Raw genomic sequence first — 16,617 nt, 5'->3', positions numbered from 1 at the left:
GTCTTAGACGAGATGTTGCACGGCTAGTCCTATACAGCAGCCTTTCCTTCAGGCCTGGGGAACGCAGGGGATGTTACAGGCCAGGGAACGCAGCCTTTCCTTCACTGGACTATTTGGGCCTAATAGTCCGGCAGTTACCATTTGCTATTAGAAGGACTGTGGGGTCGGATGTGGGTGTGTGAGGATACGCTCTGGACACAGGGCTAGCATTTGGATAACTGTTATCACCACAGAGAGTCATTCAGAGTGATTTCTCACAAGAAAGCAAGACATTCTTTAAAGTAATATTCTGCAGGAATCAGTGCAGCACACTAGGGTTGCCACCTGTCCAGGATTCAACTGGACAGTTCGGGTTTGGAATCATGCGTCCAGGTTTCAGACTGCCTGAAACCCGGACACATTATTTAGAGTGGACTATGGCTTCCCAGCAGAGTTGCTGGCTGCAGTTGTCTAAGCTGAGTGTGTCTGTTGCATTCTATCACACTGCCCAAAGCTAGCACTAACAACCCCCCCCAACACACCTACCCCTCTGTGTCTGTCTACACTCATCCCTGGCGCTGTGCCTCAGAAAAGGAAAGTGGGGGCTGGAAATTTGAAGTCCAGCAGCCTCAGATACATCTGGATGAGAGGTGATGACTGCCAAGGGGTTTGTGAGCTCACCATCCGTCCCTGTCTGGGACTGAAGTCTCCCCCCTTCTTTGTCCTGCCTCTGAGTAAGTACACTAAGGCAAATCAGGGTTCTCAGAGCACCCCTTGCATCAGAGTTCCCCTTTACACCAGAAGCCACCGTGTTTCCCCATACATCAGAGTCTTCTTCGTACAACAGAGTTCTCAGTGTTCCCTCTTAAATCAGGGTTCCCAGAGCATCCCTTATGTTAGAGTCTGCAGAGTCCCCCGTACAGTGTAAGGGAATTCTGCGAGTTCAGATGTAAAAGGGGAACTCTGTGGACTCTGATGTAAAGGGGAACTCTTGTTATTAACTTCATATGATTAGAAATGTTATTTAATAGCAAAATATATGTATAGTTTATACTATAAAAAAAAAAATTGCTGTGTGCCGCAAAAGTGTTTGGGTTTCACTTGAAGAAAAGGTGGCAACCCTACAGCACACAAGGGAGGAATAGTCTGCAGTGACACATTTTACTAAACTACCAAACAAGCTTTGACCATACTCGCCTTTTTGAAATAGGTTTGCATTGCACTCTGATTTCCATAGTGGGCCTATAGCTGTGCTGTGGGGGTACTATGATGAGAGCACACAGCTCTGTTCCCAGAATGTGAGGTATGTACAGTCATTATGGTCTCCTGTGACTGCAGACACACGAAGGGCCTTTATTTACTGTGTGGCTTTGTGAAGAGATATAAGCGAGGGTCTGTGGCGGGAAATGAGCATACTCCAATCTATCACAGCGGAAGGTAAACCTGGACAGGTCGCCTCCACACAGCCTGTGCAAACCAACCATGCACTAATCAGTAAGCACCATCTCTACTGCACAGTTCGGATGAAGACATAACCAATGCTATTTCCAGCCTTACCACAGCAGGCTGTCTACACAAGGGAAACTGAAATTACATCTGTTTCCATAGAGATACAGCGCTGAGTTTTTACATGTGAAAATAAAGTGTATAAATAAAATACACATACAAACCGTGTAGTTTCTAAATGTTAAATTACAATAAGGTTAAAGAAAATAAAATAAAAACAGGGCTCGTCCGGGATTTGAACCCGGGACCTCTCGCACCCAAAGCGAGAATCATACCCCTAGACCAACGAGCCCTAGTCATAACAAATTTGTACTCAAATAGTATGCAACCATTATAACTGTAGCTTCTCAATACAAAAAAAAAATCATGTCAAATAATAAAGTAATGGCAATGAAGAACGTCATTAAAGCTGAGAGGACCCGAGAAATTTCAAACAATGCTTGAATCAAACCGTGACATTACACATATAGAAAACAAGAATATGTAATTGAATTTTTTTTTTTTTTTTACTTTGGTGACTAGGAAGTACTGTGGTGAAAGGATGGTAACAGAGACAATAAAACGTACTACAGGTGAGGGACAGAGACTGCAGACATAGTACGGGAGAGGGTCAGAGACTGCAAAATGTACTACAGGTGAGGGTCAGAGACTGCAAAATGTACTACAGGTGAGGGTCAGAGACTGCAAAATGTACTACAGGTGAGGGTAGAGTTGCCACCTCATCCCTTTAAAACAGAACACATATGAATTACACAGGTTCTGAGGCTAATTTAATGCAAATAAGGCACCAAGTGAGTTTAATTACCTCCTTAATCAGCCACAGAACCTGTGTAATTAATATGTGTTCTGTTTTAAAGGGATGAGTTGGCAACCCTAGGTGAGGGTCAGAGACTGCAGACATAGTATAGGCGAGGGTCAGAGACTGCAGACATAGTATGGGAGAGGGTCAGAGACTGCAGACATAGTACGGGAGAGGGTCAGAGACTGCAGACATAGTACGGGAGAGGGTCAGAGACTGCAGACATAGTACGGGAGAGGGTCAGAGACTACAGACATAGTACGGGAGAGGGTCAGAGACTGCAAAACGTACTACAGGTGAGGGTCAGAGACTGCAGACATAGTACGGGAGAGGGTCAGAGACTGCAGACATATTACGGGAGAGGGTCAGAGACTGCAAAACGTACTACAGGCGAGGGTCAGAGCCTGCAAAATGTACTACAGGCGAGGGTCAGAGACTGCAGACATAGTACGGGAGAGGGTCAGAGACTACAAAACGTACTACAGGCGAGGGTCAGAGCCTGCAAAATGTACTACAGGCGAGGGTCAGAGACTGCAGACATAGTACGGGAGAGGGACAGAGACTGCAAAACGTACTACAGGCAAGGGTCAGAGACTGCAGACATAGTATAGGCAAGGGTCAGAGACTGCAGACATAGTACGGGAGAGGGCCAGAGACTGCAAAACGTACTACAGGCAAGGGTCAGAGACTGCAGACATAGCACGGGAGAGAGTCAGAGACTGCAGACATAGTACGGGAGAGGGTCAGAGACTGCAAAACGTACTATAGGTGAGGGTCAGAGACTGCAGACATAGTACAGGAGAGGGTCAGAGACTGCAAAACGTACTACAGGCGAGGGTCAGAGACTGCAAAATATACTACAGGCGAGGGTCAGAGACTGCAGACATAGTATAGGCAAGGGTCAGAGTCTGCAGACATAGTACGGGAGAGGGTCAGAGACTGCAAAATGTACTATAGATGAGGGTCAGAGACTGCAGACATAGTACGGGAGAGGGTCAGAGACTGCAAAACGTACTACAGGCGAGGGTCAGAGACTGCAAAATATACTACAGGCCGAGGGTCAGAGACTGCAGACATAGTATAGGCAAGGGTCAGAGTCTGCAGACATAGTACGGGAGAGGGTCAGAGACTGCAGACATAGTACGGGAGAGGGTCAGAGACTTCAAAACATACTACAGGTGAGGGTCAGAGACTGCAGACATAGTACGGGAGAGGGTCAGAGACTGCAAAACGTACTACAGGCGAAAGTCAGAAACTGCAGACATAGTATTGGAGAGGATCAGATACTTCAGACATATGTAGCAAAGGGTTACTGTCAAGCGTATACTAATAGACTACATTGTGTTCCTAACTATGAAGTTGGCTCCCTCTGGTGTGCTTTTGTGGTATGCCACTGAAGTTTGTTGGGCTCAGTTAAATTATGGAACAAAGCATGTTGGGCATTGTAGTATGAGGGGAAGTGACTCTATTGCCATGGGTCGGATTGAGACTACAATACCCACAATGTATATAATAGAAAATGTGGTACTGCGCCAATCCTACAATCTTATTGCTATACAAATAATAGTGAACCAAATATATATAAAATATATATAAAATTATATATAACATTATATACGCAAGAGAACCCCAACCTGTGAAAATCATATGAACTGTGCTTATAATAAAATCCAATAGCATAGATATCGACTTAAATAAAATGTGCCCATAACAAAATCCATATGGACCTCTACCAGGGTGTCTATTACAGTCCACTTATATATTGCTCCGTGTTGAAAACAAATGTGTAGTTGCTATTCCACCAATTCGTGCCACCATAAAATAAATGAAATACCCACAATGCCACTGTGCTACCAAAATGCAGTGTGCGCCACTTAAGGCCTCAGCTCGCTCTCTCTGGACGCCATCTTTCAACAGGCAAAAGGCCTGGCGTGAGTGTGGCTAGGCCGGAGAAGCCTTGTGAACAACCTCGCTGATTGAGCCAGAGAAGGGACCGTCCCACGCTCCACAGCATCTGAAGTCATCCATCCACCTGCACCTTGTGAGCGGCCGTGCGGTGAACTGGCGACATCCTGCCTGAGGGAGATACCAGAGAGCCGAGGATTCTTGGTGGTGAGAGGGCACTTGCCTACCCAAGCAGTTAACTGAGCAGGAGAGCAGTTCCTAGAATCTCTAACTTAAACTTGCTGACACTTGTAGTGCCACAGTCAGGGAACCATTGCACCCGAGAGTTGTACAGCGGCCTGAGAGACCTATTGGTTCTTTTGCCACTACAGTACATTTACAGAGTGATTACCCTTTTTCTTTTTCTCTTTACTCATCGTTTGGAATACAATTACATGCACCAACAGAGCTAGCTGAAGACGCAGAGAGTTTAAAGGAACAGTCATCACTTTGCTCCTTTTCAAAGTTTATCACAGAGGGACACACACCAGTTTGAGCTGCCCACTAGAGGGAGCCATATAGCCATAAGAACTCTAATGCTTGATGCAACTGTTTATATTGTGTCTGTTATTGTTCTGTTTTAGTGAGGGTGTATGAGACTTGGTTGGGGAGGGGCCCAGTGCCAGTGTTATAGCAGTGGGAGATTCCTCCACCATTTACTTACTCAGGTCTGACCCCATGTGGTATGGTAATTGGGTCTTGTGACAAGGAAGCTCTGAATCAGTTATGTTCCATTGACTTTTGCAGGGATCTGTGTAGAGTGCATTTTTTTTCTGAATACCCATTGTTCTACTTTTTCCCAAGTAAACATTTTTACAACTGGTTAAGTTACACCTCGTGTGGAACTCTGTCTATTGCAGCTGCGAGTCAGGTGAGCAGTGCCAAGGTAACGGTAACTTTACATATTGCAGTGTGGTATTGTTGTGGTCCCCTTTGCCATTGGGTACCACATTCATATTGTTGTCCAGTTGTGCCAAGGGGGGCTCGAGCCAAATTTCTGGGGTTGACAGGCAGATAACTCAGCAGCTCCTACGGGGGTAGTGCTACATGTGGGGGCTCGTCCAGGATTTCTGCGACTCTGTAATCAACCCCCCCCAGAGGGAACTCCTACCAGCACTGAAATTGACTCTGCAGCTGTGATCCAGTGATGCAAAGAAGAAGGCTCCTGCTCAGACTTGAGCGTAGTGATGGAACTTCACGGAGAGGTCTGGAATGAGGACCAAATCAGCCAAGCTGTAAAGACACTATCCCAAGACAAGAAGGCGTGGGTGATTGCTGTCAAAACAGACCAGGGGACTCCTCGCACCTATGCATTAGTGCAGTGGAAGCTAGAAATCCCTGAAAAACTTCAAGGGCGCTAGTGTGAAATTGGCTAACAAGATGGAACTTGGTGTAATCCATCTGAGGGCCCCAGAGGAAGGCCCTACCTCTTTCAGTCAAACTGGATCAAATAAAGAAGGGATTCCTGCCCTGTCACCTCTGGCCACAGTCGGGCCAGAGCTCCTTGCTGCCATTGGAGAATTTGTTGCAAAATGTCAGCGACCCTCCAACATACTCGGCAACTGGCTACAGGAAGCTCAGGGTTTTCAGCGGAAGACAACCAGTACCTTCAGCGGAAGACAGCTTCCTTCAGCAGAAGACAGCCTTGGATGAATGGGATATCCCAGAGGCTCACAAGAAACAGAGAATAAACAGAGAGCTTGAAGCCATCTGCAATTTGAAGCTCAGTAAGCGAGACTGTGTTGCCCAGGATTACCTGAGCATCCTACAGGACGTATTTGGGCACAACGAGAACGTTTCTGATCTTATCTACCAGTTAGAACACTCTTACCAAAAAGGAGAGAAGTTATCGGAGTACATGAGACGTTTGGATAAGATTATACACCAGATCCTGTTGAAGGGTCTAGACCTTCGGAAGGTGGATGAAATCAGAGCCAAGCAAGTTTTTAGGGGAGCCCAACCCTTGGACCCTATCGCCCTTCTATTGAGGATGGCGGTATCCTGAAGTATCCAGACCCGATCCGTATTGTCAGGGAGGAAGAAGTCATGCAGGACAACAAGAAGAGTCATAAGTCTGAATCTGTTGCTGGGGTCAGGATGATCAATGCCGATGATGGCGACCCACAAGTCAAGCTCCTTAAGACTCAAGTGTCGCAGCTGATAGAGATGATGTCCTTGTTGACTGGCAAGCCAACTGCTCTGCCCAGTGAATAAGTCCTAGAGGGGCCCAAGAAGTCTCTAAGCTCTACAGTTGCTCAGGTGCAGAAGCCACAGAAACATGTTTCAACTGCGGAGGAGTCGGACATTACCAGCAAGTATGCCCAAGCCCAGTGAAAGCTGTAGCACAGTACTGAAAGCCAGCGGGAAAAAACAGAGGGCCCCTGGTGAAGAAGTCAACCGGGTGCCCACCGACTGTAGCTAGCTCCACCAGACCCAACAACCCGAGGAGACAGTGCCGGGAGTCCAGACCTTTGCAGAGGGCTCCCGTTGTTGCCTCTGAGCGACCCAGTGGGGGTTATTTACGAAAGGCAAATCCACTTTGCACTGCAAGTACACTTGGAAGTGCAGCCACTTTAGATCTGAGGGGGACATGCAAGGAAAATAAAAAACAGCATTTTAGCTTGCACATGATTGGATGTTGAAATCAGCATAGCTTCCCCCAATTTCAGATCTTCCCCTCAGATCTACAGCGACTGCACTTCCAGTGCACTTGTAGTGCAAAGTGGATTTGCCTTTCGTAAATATACCCCAGTGTCTCACTCCCTTTGACCCGGCCTGTCCGGTGGCGGAGAGTCAGTGCACACCAGACCCAACAGAGGTTAAAACCAGATCAGAGTTTCCAAAGGAAAGTAGTGATGATACAAACTACTGAACAAGCCAAGCTTGCCACTACTCTAAAATTCCCTACCAAACTAGTGGGGCCTTCTTCGTTTGTCTCTATCCAAGTAGAAGGAATCTACACCAAGTCCCTCCTGGATACTGGAGCTCAAGTGACCCTCCTCTACAGGGACTTCTACGACAAGCACCTTAAACACTTGCCGTTGCAGAAGTTAGAGTTGGAGATATGGGGCATTGGGACCCAGAACTTCCCCTACGATGGCTAACCTTCGACCCCTCAGTGGCTGGTAGGGCGGAGACCTTTGACACTTTGGCGGTGATCTGCCCTCGCCCACCAGGGGCTAGTAAAAATTCCATCATTATAGTAACCAATACTGACCTTGTCAGGAGACTGCAAACACCTCCTGGGGCAGGCACCCCATGTTGAGACAGGCTTATCAGTGCCTGGTACAAGAACAGTAGGTCCCAGCTGAAGGAGTGGGAAAGATCTGGCGCTTGGACAAGAGAGAGAGAGTGTTACAACCGGGTGAGGTGGCTTGTTTGAGAGCGCCAGTCAAGCTTACTTGGAAGCAACCAGGCCCCTTTATCGTCCTTGAAGCAGACAGACAGAAGGAAGATAAGGGAATAGAGATAATTCCTAAAGTGGTTCCAATTAAGGCCCTGCAGAGGAATCATGGGAAGGTCTCAGTGAGTGTTCGCAACACAACCACCTCAACTGTGAAGATGCCGGCCCGAATGTTGTTAGGCCAAGTGAGCACGGCCACCTTAGTCTCACTGTCTGACTTGGAGGACAGAGGGAAGAGTGAGACCTCTGTGGAGGAATTCTACCCAAAGAACACTACTCTCCCTCCTGAATGGAGAGAAGCTTTTGAGATGGCAGGCCACATTCTCCAAGAGCGAAATCGATGTAGGGTGTGCAAAGAGTGGCACACACCGGATCCGGCTGCAAGAAGAAAAGCCATTTAGAGAGAGAGAGTCCGACGGATTCCCTTAGGGGACTTTGAAGACCTGTGTGAACAATTGGCAGAACTAAAAAGAACAGGGATCATCAGAGAGTCCAGGAGTCCATACGCTTCTCCGATAGTGGTGGTACGGAAGAAGAACAGGTGACTGAGGCTGTGCATTGACTACAGAATGCTGAACAGAAGAACCATCCCTGATCAGTACACCACCCCCCGGATAGAAGACGCTCTGCAGAGCCTGTCGGGGGCCAAGTGGTTCAGTGTACTGGACCTGATGAGTGGGTATTACCAAATCCCAATGCACCCCGAGGATAAAGAGAAAACTGCCTTTATTACCCCAGTGGGGTTCTTTGAGTTTGATCGCATGCCTCAGGGCTTATTGTAACATCTTTGATGCTACTTCTCTCATACAGACCCAGATCTGTCCTATTCAGACAGCTGCGCTTGGTTTTGCAGGTTACCCGCGTCACTTCTGGTGCGCGGACATGTGCGTTCCACGCTGGAACGCGGAAGTGCGACCAGCGTCTCTTCCAATTTTCCCCGCGAATTCGCGGCTATTTAAACCCCCAGAGATGACGGCAGGGTGTTCTGTTATTTTGTCGGATACCTGCCGTCACCTTGGAACACCCTGCCTACACGCTCCACCTCAGTCGCCTCCAGAGACCAGTCCTGATCTACAGTCAGCAGCGCTTGGACAGCACAGACCTCAGAGGACTTCTACCTGACATCCACTGATCCTTTCATTACATCTTCACTGCTGACAATCTCTATACAGACAGGATCTTAATCCCCATGGACTACTGCTCTCAGCAGAACCGCAAGTATCTTTGATAATCAATCTGTTCAACTGTCAGTATTATCACTAGTTGCTTAACCCATGGACTACTGCTCTCAGCAGAACCTCAAGTATCTTGGTATATAATCTGATTTCCTATCAACATTGATACTAGTTACATTGGTGATTTCTGTGGTCTCACATTACATATGTCTCATGATATAAATGGACTATACCTATATCTATGATCCACTCTATTGTGAAGTAACAATATAGTTTCTATCTATTGAGGATGTATATGCACTAATATCAATATCTCAATATCCGCTTAATAGTCCACATAAAAGAGTATACTCATTATTCCTTCCTTTTCAGCTTATGAGGTAATAAGCTAGTTTGAGTTGGTATCGGTTAGAGGATATGATGATTTAACCCCAAACTTTCTAAACTAAATTGAGAGTGACCTGGTGGTTAGACCTGACAAGCCTCTGCAGCTGCGGTCCATACACAATAAATAACATTCCACGGCAGTAAATAAAAACAATCCTTACATAATAACAGAACCACTTAATAAAGAAAATTGTTGTAATGGAACCAGCAGAGCTTGCAAACCACCTTGTTGGACTTTCACAAAGAGTTGATAACCTTACAGCCACGATGAACGAACTTCGCCTAGAAAATGATACTTTGCGCAACCAAAATTTTGTCCAAGCTAGGGACAGGCCTGAACCTAAGGTCTGCACCCCAGAACCATTTTCAGGAGACCGAAAAATTTTCCGTCAGTTTATTAGCTCCTGTCGCCTCATGTTTGATTTGCGCCCACGAACCTATTACTCAGACAGGGTTCGCATTCTCACCCTTATCTCCTATTTAAAGGGAGAACCTAGGCTCTGGGCTGACGCATATCTGCTTGAACATGGTGAATTACTTGGTGCTTTCGAGACCTTTTTGGATGAGATGTCACTTCTATATGAAGATCCTAATAGGCAGCTAACAGCGGAAAATAATATTAGGAGCCTTAAACAAGGAAAGAGACCAGTGGAGGAGTTCATATCCGAATTTAAATGTTGGTGTAGAGAAACTCAGTGGACTGATATATCTTTACGAAACCAATTCAGACTTGGTTTGTCTGAATCCATGAAGGATGAGTTAGCACGTGTGGAACTTCCTGCAACTCTAGAAGAGCTGATGCATCTTTCACTCACCATAGACCGACGCCTCAGAGAGAGGAAGACTGAAAGAGGCAACACCTACTTACCTCCCCAATTCAGAAGGTTTAAATCACCACCAAAGGAGGTTCCCATGGAACTGGGAGCTGTCAAGGGCCCTCTGTCACAAGCTGAGAAACAGCGCCGTAGAGCTCATAATCTCTGTCTATATTGCGCAGCTCCAGATCACTTAGTCTCCCCCTGCCCACTCCTAAGGAGGAACATTGAAGGTAACATATCTAATATATGTAGGACCATTCCACCCAGAAGTACCACTAATCGTTTCATTTATGTCTCCCTTACCTTACAGTGGGACCAAGATAGAATCACTATCAACGCAATGATCGACACCGGTGCCTGTGGCAACTTTATTGATTTAAATATTGTGAATGAAAATAAAATTCCCTGTGTGCTTAAACAAAATCCACTCTCTGTCACTTTTATTGATGGTTCTACCTCTTCTTCTGGCCCAATTTCCTCTCAGACTACACCTCTACTGGTCACTTCTGGGAATAACCATACAGAGACTCTAGTTTTTGATGTTATCCCATCTCCAATATTCCCAATTGTTCTTGGTCTACCCTGGTTATTATGTCACCAACCAACTTTCCTTTGGTCTAAGCACTCTCTCAATTTAAACTCCACCTTCTGTCAAAATAATTGTTACCCAAAACATACCATTCTCTCCACAGATGTAAGCTGTAAAGACTTACCTGCTTACATACAGGATTTTTTAGATGTATTCAGTAAAATTAACGCAGACATTCTTCCCCCTCATCGTATATACGACTGCCCTATAGATTTAAATCCAGACTGTCCAATTCCTACTGCTCGTATCTATCCGCTCTCACAACCAGAACTTGAACATCTTAAGCTCTACCTAGACGAAAATCTAAAGAAGGGCTTTATTAGACCTTCCACTTCACCAGCAAGTGCTGCCATGTTCTTCGTCAAAAACAAGGATGGATCTTTACGCCCTATCATTGACTACAGAGCCTTAAACACTATTACCATAAAGAATCGATACCCACTCCCTCTCATTCTGGAACTTATCGAACGTCTCCAAACTTCAAAAATTTTCACAAAACTAGATCTTAGAGGAGCCTACAACCTAATCAGGATTCGTCCAGGAGACGAATGGAAGACCGCTTTCAAAACCCGCTATGGACTCTATGAATACACTGTTATGCCATTTGGGTTGTGTAATGCACCCGCGACATTCCAGTGGTTCATAAATGACATCTTTAGAGATTTGCTTGACATCTGTGTAGTAATATACCTGGACGATATATTGATTTATTCCGATTCACTTGAAGAACATATCAAACATGTTCGATGGGTTTTAGCTAGGCTTAGAACGCATTCTCTATATGCCAAGCTGGAGAAATGCGTTTTCGGCCAGTCTAGCATTTCATTCCTTGGGTACCAAATTACACCTGACGGTATCCAGATGGACCGCTCAAAGGTGGATTGTATCATCTCTTGGCCAATTCCTCAATCAAGGAAAGCTCTTCAACGATTCCTTGGTTTTTCCAACTACTATCGTAAATTCATAAAAAACTTCTCAGCTATTGTCAAACCTTTAAGTGCCCTCACCAGCACCAAGACACCCTTTTCCTGGACTAAGGAAGCCCAGGAATCCTTTGACTCTCTTAAACTCTCCTATACTACAGCCCCAATTTTAGAATTACCTAACCCACAGTATCATTTCACCGTGGAAGTGGATGCCTCCCATTATGCTTTAGGTGCTATTCTTTCACAACGTCCAACCCTCTCCGAACCACTCCATCCTGTCGCATTTTACTCCAGGACCCTATCACCTGCGGAAAAAAATTATCCTATTGGAGAAAAGGAACTTCTTGCAATCAAAGACGCCTTACAAAACTGGAGACATTTATTAGAAGGTTCTACACACCCAATAACCATTCTCACGGATCACCGTAATTTACAACATCTAAAAACATGTAAGACACTCTCAGCCCGCCAAGTCAGATGGAGTCTTTTTTTTGACAGGTTTGATTTTTACATTTCCTACAGACCTGGTTCACAAAACGTGAAGGCTGACTCTCTTTCACGATTACATGAAGATCAAAACACTGAGATTCCTCCACTCTCTGTTATTCCATCTAATAGATTCATTGGAGTTTACACCTCTTTCAGACAATTAATCTCACAATCACTCGCTGCAGATACCACCTCTCTACCAAAGGATCTTACCAAATCTTCAGATGGTGTCTACACTTACAACAACAAAATCTATGTTCCTCCTAATTTACAACTCCTATTACTTAAACATCTTCATGATTCACCTTTAGCAGGTCACCCTGGGATCAACAAGACTACTCATCTTGTTAAGAGAGACTATTGGTCGCCCAACCTTTCTAAAATGATTTACGACTATGTGAGGTCATGTGAGATTTGTGCTCGAAACAAGCATTCCAAGAAACCTCCATTTGGTCTACTTACATCTATTCCAATACCTAAAAGACCATGGGATGTTTTGTCGATTGACTTTATAGTTGATTTACCTAGATCAAACGGTGCCAATACCATCATGGTCACAGTAGATCTACTCACGAAGATGGCACATTTCATACCCCTGAGAAAATTACCAACTTCCCTTGAGACAGCAAATGCTTTCATTTCCAATATCCTTAAAATTCATGGACTTCCCTCTCAAATAATCTCTGACCGTGGTTCCCAATTCATTTCTAAATTTTGGAAGACCCTCTGTAAAAGTCTACAAATCGACCATCGAATGTCCACCGCCTACCATCCGCAAACCAACGGTCAAACAGAACGTCTCAATCAGATCCTTGAACAGTATCTAAGATGCTACTGTACACACCTACAAGACGATTGGTATCAATTACTTCCATTAGCCGAATTCTCATATAACAACTCAACCAGTTCTTCATCCAGATTCACACCTTTTTTCGCCAATTATGGTTTTCACCCAAACAGTTTACCAACCAACTACCCCCCAAACGCTGTTCCAGCAGTTGATGATTACCTTTCTACTCTTAAAAATACTTTGACTACTCTACGTTCCAACTTGGAGATCGCTCAACAAAGACAAAAGAAGAATTATGATGCCCATAGGTCAACACCTCCTGAATATAAGGTTGGGGATTTGGTTTGGCTATCCACACGTAATCTTCATTTTAAAATACCCTCAAAGAAGTTAGGCACGCAATTCACGGGACCTTTCCAAATCACCCATTTGATTAACCCTAATGCGGTTAGATTGCTTCTACCCACAGACTGGAAAATTCATTCGTCTTTCCATGTCTCTTTAATTAAACCTTATGTTCCTAACCCATTCCCTAACAGGAAACCTTGCCCACCTCCACCTGTGGAAATACTTGGTCAGACGGAATACGAAGTTGAAAAGATCTTAGACTCTAGAAGACGTGCTTCTACCCTTCAATATTTGGTACGATGGAAGGGTTATGATCAAAACGATGATTCTTGGGAAAATTCCTCAGACATACATGCCCCTCGCTTAGTAAGACTCTTTCACCAAAGATACCCAGACCGACCATCTCCTTCTGGGAACACCCGTGGTGCCCCCTTGAGGAGGGGAGTATGTAACATCTTCGATGCTACTTCTCTCATACAGACCCAGATCTGTCCTATTCAGACAGCTGCGCTTGGTTTTGCAGGTTACCCGCGTCACTTCCGGTGCGCGGACATGTGCGTTCCACGCTGGAACGCGGAAGTGCGACCAGCGTCTCTTCCAATTTTCCCCGCGAATTCGCGGCTATTTAAACCCCCAGAGATGACGGCAGGGTGTTCTGTTATTTTGTCGGATACCTGCCGTCACCTTGGAACACCCTGCCTACACGCTCCACCTCAGTCGCCTCCAGAGACCAGTCCTGATCTACAGTCAGCAGCGCTTGGACAGCACAGACCTCAGAGGACTTCTACCTGACATCCACTGATCCTTTCATTACATCTTCACTGCTGACAATCTCTATACAGACAGGATCTTAATCCCCATGGACTACTGCTCTCAGCAGAACCGCAAGTATCTTTGATAATCAATCTGTTCAACTGTCAGTATTATCACTAGTTGCTTAACCCATGGACTACTGCTCTCAGCAGAACCTCAAGTATCTTGGTATATAATCTGATTTCCTATCAACATTGATACTAGTTACATTGGTGATTTCTGTGGTCTCACATTACATATGTCTCATGATATAAATGGACTATACCTATATCTATGATCCACTCTATTGTGAAGTAACAATATAGTTTCTATCTATTGAGGATGTATATGCACTAATATCAATATCTCAATATCCGCTTAATAGTCCACATAAAAGAGTATACTCATTATTCCTTCCTTTTCAGCTTATGAGGTAATAAGCTAGTTTGAGTTGGTATCGGTTAGAGGATATGATGATTTAACCCCAAACTTTCTAAACTAAATTGAGAGTGACCTGGTGGTTAGACCTGACAAGCCTCTGCAGCTGCGGTCCATACACAATAAATAACATTCCACGGCAGTAAATAAAAACAATCCTTACACTTATCTGGAGCCCCGGCCACCTTCCAAAGGCTGATGGAGAAGACGGTGGGTGACATGAACCTGATCGAGGTGTTGGTGTACCTGGATGACATCATAGTGTTTGGGAGGACTTTGGAAGAACATAAAGAGCGCTTGGAAAAGGTCCTGAAGAGACTCCATGACGAAGGCTTGAAGTTCTCCATAGAAAAGTGCCAGTTTTACCAGCCTTCGGTCAACTACCTGGGCCACATAGTGTCTGCTGAGGGAGTGGCCACAGACCCGGAGAAGCTGGAAGCCGTCACCTCTTGGCCAAGACCCACTAATGTGACCGAACTTAGGTCATTTTTGGGATTCTGCTCCTATTACCAAAGATTTATAGAGGGATTTGCGAAAATAGCTTGCCCAGCTGGAGGACCCAGAAAACCCAGAGAGTTCATTCAGGGCCAGTGGACTGCCCAGTGTAAAGAGGCCTTTAAACAACTGAAATGGAGCTAAACAACTGCCCCAGTCCTGGCCTATGCAGATACAACCAAGCCATATGAACTACACGTCGATGCTAGTGGAGATGGGCTTGGTAGGGTGTTGTATCAGGAACATGACGTCACCGACAGCCTGTTGCCTGTGTGAGTCGGAGCTTGGCCCCCGCTGAAAGGAACTACCCCACACACACAAACTTGAGTTCCTGGCCTTGAAGTGGGCTGTGGTGGATAAATTGAGGGACTACATTTACGGAGCAGAGTTCGTGATTAAGACCGACAACAATCCACTTACCTACCTCCTCACCACTGCCAAGCTGGATTCCACAGGATACAGATGGTTGGCTGCCCGGGGTTCATATTCAGCTTGAAGTATCAACCGGGGGTTGGGAACAGGGATGCAGATGCCCTGTCTAGAAGGAGAGTGGACCTAGCTGACACCTGAAGGAGTGCGAGCCTTGTATCAGGGAGCCGAACATCAAGCTGGGGGAGGATTCAGGGCTGAAGACATTGGAGTTTCTGCTGCTGGTGTCCCCAAGTACTACTGCAATGTAACCCAAGTCGGGGATGAAGGTCTGCCAAAACTTTCTAAAAAAGACCTGAGAAGAGACCAGTTGGAAGACCCCATGGGTAACTTGGCATTGAAGGCTCTGGAGGATCAATGCCCTGACGTGCTCCTCACTGACTCCCCAAAGGAGGCCCGTCTACTGCACAGAGAGTGGGATCGGTTGCAGTTGCATCAAGGGGTGGTCTACCGAAGGGGCCCCTCTGATGGCATTGAAGAAAAGTGGCAGCTGTTCTTACCGAGAAAGCACAGGGAGACTATATTAACTGCCCTCCTTGACAACCATGACCACTTAGGGTCTTAGAGGACTTTTCATTTAGTGAGGGACCGATTCTACTGGCCTTGCATGCGGGCTGAAGTCAAGGGCTACTGCCACTCCTGTATCAGATGTATTCAAAGGAAGACTCTGCCCCAATGCGCCATCTTCAGAGTCAGGGACCCATGGAGCTGATGTGCATTGACTTTCTGTGCTTGGACCCTAATCTGAGTGGGCAGGGGAATATTTTGGTGGTGACTGACCATTTTACTAGATATGCCCAGGCATTCCACACAAAGGATCAACAAGCATCAAGAGTGGCCAAGATTTTGGTGTAAAAGTTCTTTGTGCAATATGGCCTGCCTCAACGCAACCATTCAGATCAAGGGAGGGACTTTGAGAGCAGCCTTATCAAGACTCTTATGCCGCGTACACACGATCGATTTTCGGCATGTAAAAAACAACGTTTTTCAGCCTCTAGAAAAAACGTTTTTTCCAACTTCATCATTAAAACGACGTTGCCCACACACGATCGTTAAAAAAAAAAAGGTCTAGCAAAGCGCGGTGATGTACAACACGTACGACGGCACTATAAAGGGGCAGTTCCATGCGGATGACGCCACTAAGGATGGGCTCCAGCGTGTTCGCATGGCACACGTGCAGAGCCCGCCAGGAAGTCTGCACGGCGCTGCGCTAATCACAGCCAGGGAGACATTTCCCGATCTCTGCAGCCGAGCATCAGGACAATGTCTTTCTGGCTGTGATTAGCGCATCGCCGTGCAGACTTCCTGGC

At 45.8% G+C, this 16,617-nt stretch overlaps 1 non-coding gene across 1 annotated transcript; it reads right to left on the bottom strand.

Annotated features, from left to right (window-relative positions):
- Nucleotides 1-1,705: 1,705 nt before the first annotated feature.
- TRNAP-UGG lies at nt 1,706-1,777 on the bottom strand. The gene has a single exon. It is a non-coding gene; the product is annotated as a tRNA-Pro (tRNA).
- Nucleotides 1,778-16,617: the final 14,840 nt, after the last annotated feature.

This window comes from Rana temporaria, chromosome 1 (genome assembly GCF_905171775.1).
Source record: "Rana temporaria chromosome 1, aRanTem1.1, whole genome shotgun sequence".
Classification (NCBI taxonomy): Eukaryota; Metazoa; Chordata; class Amphibia; order Anura; family Ranidae; genus Rana; species Rana temporaria.
This window is presented reverse-complemented; position numbering and strand designations above follow the sequence as displayed.